Genomic DNA, 7936 nt, shown 5'->3' with positions numbered 1-7936 from the left:
ACCACACCCTAAGAAAATGATATCCACGATGATATATATCCACACCATTTGATTGTCAAGCTGGCTTAGCCAAAGTGGATGTGATCAGACTTAACCACATTCTACAACAATCTAGGTGGCTTCATGCGGTGTCGGTCTTCAACTACAATCTTGAGAAACATGTGCAATAATCACATCTTGATAGGACCAGACTCAAGTAGTTTTTGGTAACACAAAAATATTGGAGACTCAAGTAGTTTTTGGTAACACAAAAATATTGGACCTCAAAACTATGCAAACCATGATAAAGAAATTTTTTCAGAATCAGATCACATACACACATGCCGAATAGAAACACTAACCATAACATCAATGACAACAATGAAAAATAGGCCAACATATGTGAAGTTCACGAAGGTATCTGTGGAGCACACTCAAGCAGCCTCACTTTTGCTAAGAATCTCTTGTGCACCAGATACTATTGGCCCATAATGGAAGAAGATTTTTATCACTATGTGAATAAATGTATCCCTTGTCAAAAGCATGGTGACAATACTCATGCACCTTCTCATGATATACAAGCATTTATCACACCTTGGCAATTTTCTAAGCGGGGGCTTGATCTCATATGAAATGTCCATCTCACCTCATCCAATGGCCATGAGTTCATAATAAGTGCCATAGAATACTTTACCAAGTGGGTGGAAGCCATACCACTCACTTTCACCACTCACAAACGAATTTCCAAGTTTATCATGAATTACCTCATCTACTACTATGGAATCCCTAAATTTACTATTATAGACAATGGCAAACCCTTCAAAAATTAGGAAATTAAATAACTAACCAAAAATTCACCATCCAACATCGCTTTTCCACCCCATACTATCCGCAAGGTAATGGTCAAGTTGAGGCTTCAAATAAAACCCTTATCAAGATCCTTAAGAAAATACTCTATGAAGCTAGTCATGATTGGCACTTGCAATTCTATCTCGCTCTTTGGGCCTACTGAACAAGTATTCACATCCCCACAAGAGCCACCTAATACTCCCTAGTCTTCAGTTCTGAAGCCATCCCCCCCTTGAGATTGAGATCCCCTCACTTTGCATTTTCTACAAAATATCCTTCCTGATGAAGAATACAGAGTGACCAGATTGAAAGAGCTTAAAATGTTGGATGAAAGGTGTCTCAAGGCCTTAAATCATCTTTGGGTCTATCAGAATTGTCTTTGCATGAGCTATAAAAACAAATTCAGGACTTGGGAATTTGACATTGGTAACCTTGTACTTATGGATAAATTAGAAAAATCTTTAGGACTGTGAGAAGAAAGGCAAGTTTGAGCCTAATTGGCTTGGACCTTATGTCATCACTGAAAAATGGATTAGGAGCCTATCAGTTAGCTACACTTGAAGAAGATCCTCTGGATGAGCTCATGATCATATCATACATTTGAAGAGATTCCATGCCTAGTCTTTAGAGGTTACCAGTCTTTCAAAAATCAAAAAAAGATCAAAAAATTCAAAAAATCATAAAAATACAAAAAAAAAAAGAAGCAAAAAAGCAAAAAAGTAAAGAAAAAAAATCAATTCATCCATCAGTGAAAACCACTTTGTGGCACTATGGGCGAGTACCTTGGTGAAAACCTAGTTTCAGGAACCAAGGTAAATAAGTTAGATCCACTATCTCTTCAGATGCTCATGTTCCCTACTTGCATTGTTTTCCCACCCTCCTACTCGACATCCATATTTCATTAGTGATGTCAGGAATTGATTCCCCATTTATTCCATCAATTCTCTCCCCTCATCTGTGTAGGTCGCTTCCATATTGATCACTTGAAACACTTGCCTAAATCCTTCGCACTATCCTTTTCCCCTCATGAGATGATGAGATTTAATTCAAACCTTTAATAGGGACCGTCCCATCACACTAATATTTTGTCCCATCACATTGAGATTTCTCCCATTTTCTGAGATTATCCTTTCAAGCCAAGCTTCTTGCTGACTTGCATGTTGTCCAAACACCCATCCACATGATCCTAATCAAATCTCAACAATCAACTTCATATCCACATTCACTTGTACCTCCATCTACTCTATTTCCTAATCAGTGCTACCAGTTACCTTTGCCCATCAAGATGCATCCTTCCCATGTCAGACACATCATTGCAATCCTATTCCTACTCTTGGAAAGAGATGTCAGTTAGCCATGTGTATGTTATTTTCATGATTTGGTCTTTTTCTTTGATTTGCATCTTTGTTTCCTATGACTAATCCTATGTAGGACTTCCTTGATCATTCTATATCCTAGTATGTCCTAGTTTGGTATATATTGGGGAATATTTTGTGGTATGGCATCTTTGATAGTTTCTCTTGCATGATCTTGCAATCCCAAATTTATATCATCATGATGTTTGTGAGATTGTGTGCATAGAGATACCTATTGTTTGAGAATCTAGTCTATTCCTTGGATCTTCACAACATCCTGATTCCTATAATCAGTCATGTAGATCATCCTTGGCAACATTAAACTAGGTTTTCTCTCCACATATACACAACAACAAATCAATCATCACCCATTCATTCCATTTTTCCATCATTTCCCTCATCTTGGAGACTTCAATTTATTCATCTCCCCTCCCTTTCATCTGCCTATTCCTATATCATGGTATCATGGTTGGATGATTACAAAAATATGTGCATTCCCATCCCATTGGCATTTGCATATATACATATAGAAAGTCATTTTTCATTTTTCATCATCATCTCATTATCATTTTCACTTAGTTGCATCATCTTTTTCATTTAGTTTCATTTAGTCTCATTCTCATTCTTATATCATCATTTTCATTTAGTTGCATTATCACTTTAATTTTTCATTATCATTTTCACCGAGTTACATTATCTTTTTCATTTAGTTCTAGTATCATTATCATTTGCATTTTGATTGCCATTTAGTTACATTTTCATTATCATCTCATTATCATTTTTCATTACATTATCATTATCATATCATTTTCATTTCCATTATCAGTATAATGTAGGGTCATTTTTCATTATCATCTCCTTATCATTCTCATTTAGTTATCATTATCATTTTCATTAACCTACATTCGTAGTTAATATTCTCATTTAGTTGCATTACCATATCATCTCATTACACTTAGTTGCATTTTAATTTCTATCCTTATAATCATTTTTGCATTACATTCAGTCATTACATTATTACCATATCCATGAAGATAAGCATATTACATCTACATTAGAAATCTTATGCACATTAGGTCCATTAATTACATTACATTTTACATCATTAAAACCATTTTTTGCATATCATTATAAATATTGCATACATTCTCATCATAATATATTCATCTCATAAATGCATATACATTATAAAGGTTAGACATGATCATTTCTATCAAATAATGACACTAAATCTCATGCATCCACACCATGTTAGAAACATAACATAGAAACATATACATATATATCATATAAGAATTCATCTTCCATCACAAACATGCGAGATAAATAATAGAGTCATCATGCATCATAAAATAATCCATCATAACTACAATAACCATAAATCATCCATCATAAATAAAAAATCCATAATAAAGTCTATAAAAAGTCCATAATAAAAAAATCTATATATGCATCGCTACCAAAATCATGAATCATATATGTCAAAAATAATGGGCCCAATCATAGTACAATGATCTATATCCCTAAAGGGTCAAAATGTCACACATATATATATCTAAGAACTAGCCTATTCTCTCTTTATCTATTGCACCTCTTGATGTACCTATTGGTGGTAGCCTAGGACCCCTCATGCCTATAGACTCCTCTGAGGTTTGATTCCATTTTTGCCTGGACTATTGACTTTTCATAGGTAGGGGCTCTCTGCTCCTCCGATACTGCCCTCTCATAAAGGCTCCTATAATAATGGGCCTCCCTAAACAACCTCTCAGAAGCTCTATGAGAATCCATAGACTTGATACAGAGAGTCATCATCTGACCCAGATCTAGGGCTCACCACACCATATCCTTCTCTCCCCGTAGTCTTATGACCTTTGCCTATGCCCTGCTAAGCTTGGCCCTCAATTCCTTTAGCTCCATGTCCATCCTCTCCATCTCCTCTTCTATCTGCCTCATTGATCTCCTACTGCTATCTCCCTTTAGGAAGTCTAAGGTGGTCTCGGCCTCTATCTAATAGCTATCTTGCTTGGAGATAGTAGCCTCTATATCCCTCCATAGAGCATCTCCCTCCCTCTTGAATTGTTCAAGCTCTAACTATAGGATATCTACTTTGACTCTCTCATGATCTGCCCTCTATCTCTCTACAACCAATTTCTCCTCTAGAATTTGAGCTCGAGCCTCTTAGTGTCCCTCACCAAAATGGCCTATTCCAAAATGTCCTGAGAGACCTATCCTACTACATCCCCTCCCCTATCTTGTCCTCCCTCTGCATCCATTGGCTCTACCCCTCCCCCTATTGACATCTCAACCTGTGCAGCTACCTCTATTTTCTCTATAGGAATATCCACCTATCTTGGAGCTCATACCTATATTGGCACTGTCATTTCTGCTTGTACCTATCTACTCTCCCCCCTCCTATGAATCTACCATTAAATCCAAGCTCCTCCTACTACCCATCCCTCTCTAGTGTCATCCCCATCACCTCCAACTATCTCATCCATTAAGAATGCAATCTCATCGACCTCCAAGGCCCCCGATACTATAAGATGAATAGGCCTATGTGCCTCCCACCATGCAGAATATGCACCTATGCACCTGAGATCCTCAATCTCTTCCCTCTCATCCCAAAATACCATCTTTTCCCCTATCTAATTGAGCTACACAACAAATGGTCCAATGGTATCTCCCTAGTAATCTGTGGGTGGATGCACTCTTACCCCACTATATCCTAAACCTGGTCGAACTACTGCATAACCTAATGAGGATGGTATTGATTAATCATGTGTATAATTTGACCAAATAACTAACACTAGCTCTGAATCTGTGCAAGCATATAATCCCACCACCATCGCTCACAGTCCCTATAGGGTCACCCTGTAAACTCCAACAATATATTGTTAAAAACGTGCCTCTAGAACCAAATGTCATCAACCTATGTGTAGTCTAGGAGCCCTCAGCACCTTCCCACATTTGGATATATGTCTCTGTGGCTATACTCCTAATGCTTGTGCCATTGCTATATGCTCCCAGGCCCAGAGGTGGAGGAGTGTGACATCGGTCTCAAGGTTCTTATAACCTCGGTAGATGCACATGTGCATGTCATGATAAAGTTGCCCCAATATGGTATCACCCCAAGCATACTATACTTCATCCTCCATCATATAATATATGAGAATCCATGCCCATTGAGATTTTGGTACTCGGGGATCGCCTCTGATCAAGACCTTCAAGATCCACCATACATCCAAGAGAGTGATGTTGGCTTCACTTGTCGATAGGTGAAAAGTTCACGTCTAGCTATGTCATTGCTCCACCAATTTGATCATCATCGCTACATGGCAGTGGATCTAGGGCCATTGCGCCATGAAACCCAACCCACACAAGACTAATAGAGTTTTCTCTATACTACCCAACTCCCTAGATAGTGCCATTGTGGGAAGCCAGTGCTCCCATGACCCTATGATCATAGGATCCTCTTTCAATCATTCCAACCACTTTATTATCCTTTCTATTCTACCCTATCTTAGCCTATTCTAGACTCGGGGAATCGTATTGACACCCCACAACCCTGTGTAAACCTTCCATTTTTCTTCCTATCCCCTTCCACATGGAGACAATGTTTCCCCAGGAAAAGATGTTGAAAATGCACCCCCTATGTTGTTCCACAGTGCAGAGGATGATCCATAGTCTTTCCCTTCCCCTACGGCAAAAATGGCATTCCCTAGGTGGAGATATCGAAACCACCACCCATGCATCGCTCCGCAATGCGAAGATGGTGATCCTCATATTTTCCCTTTTTCCCTCCTTTCCTCGTAGCAGAGATGATGATACATGGATCAACATCTATGCAAACGTTTCTCATCTACATGGACATGGATCATCTTAGTAGGAAACAATCCCCAATGTAGACACTGAAACGCCGATTGACATCTGTGCCCCACCAAATTTCCCCCCCATTTAATGACCATAATAAATGCTATTCTACTAGAACCAAAGGTTAGGCGCAGGGTACATACCAGTGGACCATACTTAGCAGGTCTCTAGTGTCATTGGACCCTCTCGACGTGGTGCTCATGATGCAGAATGCAAGCCATTGCTCTCCTTCACTTTTCTCTCTCTACGCTCTATGAACTGTGTGTTTGACAATGACCCCTCCTTGGGCCCCATGAGGCTTATATAGGTCTCCCTTCATCATTTTCTCGCATTTCTCCATCCTTCATCCTTTCTCTTCCAAGTTTCTTTTCACATTCTCATTTTTTCTTCCCTTCTTTTCATTATTTTCTTCTTTTTCAAGAATTTTTCTGATTTTTTTATAAACGTTTTGATAAAATTCTCGAGGGGGCATACACCACCCGTGCCTTCACGCTAGGGCATCCTTTTTTATCTTTTACCCACTACCAATTTTGCACTGTGTAAAAGAGGGGCAAGCAAAATGTTAACGTCTAAAATTAATTAAATTAAATTAAATATTTAATTAATTTGAGCATTTGTACATAATTAATTAATTTAATTATGTTTATCCATATTCCCCCTGTTCTCATTATAATTAATTTAATTTAATTTAATTAATTTTATCACTATAGTCCAATAGTTAATTTATCAATAAATCAATTATTTTCCCATTCTTCTAAAGTTATCCATAATCATTAATTCTTCTAAGTCCTACTTAGCTAATTAATTCTAATTAATTAACCTAACCAAAGTGATTCCTACAAATCACTTTCTATAATCTTCACTTAGCCTAATTAATTGCTCTATAATCATGGTTATCATTATCCCTCAATTTTATATTCCTCCACTCATTCTCTCTCCTCATTTCACATCCTCCTAACTTTCCCACTTGCATTCTAATCCCCCATTAACCCTCCCAATCACTCTTCTTAATCATTTTTGCATTCCTAATCCCCAAGATTAGGAGCAAGTAAACTCTTTGCCATAAATGACTTTCCCCTCTCACCTTCCAAACCTTAAATGCACCCACTTTGGTCATGTCAAAGGATTTCAAATCCCTTACACATCCCCATGCCCTCTATTCAGGTAAAAGCACAAAGTTGTATCACACTTTTATAAAGGAAATGGCAAATACAAATTCAACTTTTTAAGTTGACTCAATAGAAAGTGAAATATATATGTTTTGAATTTTAAAATGACGTGAACAAATAAAATGTATATTTTTTGTGTATTTTAAGTTTGTAATTTTTTCAAAATTTAAAAAATTATTTGAATATACTTTCTTATAAATTAAACACTATAATTTAGTTGTTGATAAAATGCTAAAAATGAAATTACACAAGGTGTCACACTTTATATAGTAAATTTTACATATTTTTGTTCAATTTTTTTGTGTATATTGATAACTTGAAACTTTAGTGCAAAAATATATTTTTAACTATTTTTAGACCTAAAGTGGTATAAAATATACATTTAGTGGACAATTCCAATTGAAAAAGTTGTGGCCCATATATAAGATAGCTATAATGAATCTCTATAGACCATATGTTTGACTAAAATTAACATTTAGTTAGAATTACTTAAATTCACATGTGTTGATAAGTTAGCCTGAAACGTGATACAATTTTGTGCTTTTACCTCTTCCCAAAGAATTTTTAATTCCTTTTTCCTTCATTCTTCCAACACATCCCTTATTCTTGGAATTTTTAATTCCTCTCTTCATTCTCCAAGAAATTTAATATTCCTTTTTCCCTTCCCAATGTACTTGGGGATCTCTTCCCCATGCACCTTGTAGAACGTGGAGA

The sequence above is a fragment of the Cryptomeria japonica genome, chromosome 1 (assembly GCF_030272615.1).
Source record: "Cryptomeria japonica chromosome 1, Sugi_1.0, whole genome shotgun sequence".
In the NCBI taxonomy this organism is placed as follows: Eukaryota; Viridiplantae; Streptophyta; class Pinopsida; order Cupressales; family Cupressaceae; genus Cryptomeria; species Cryptomeria japonica.
This window is presented reverse-complemented; position numbering follows the sequence as displayed.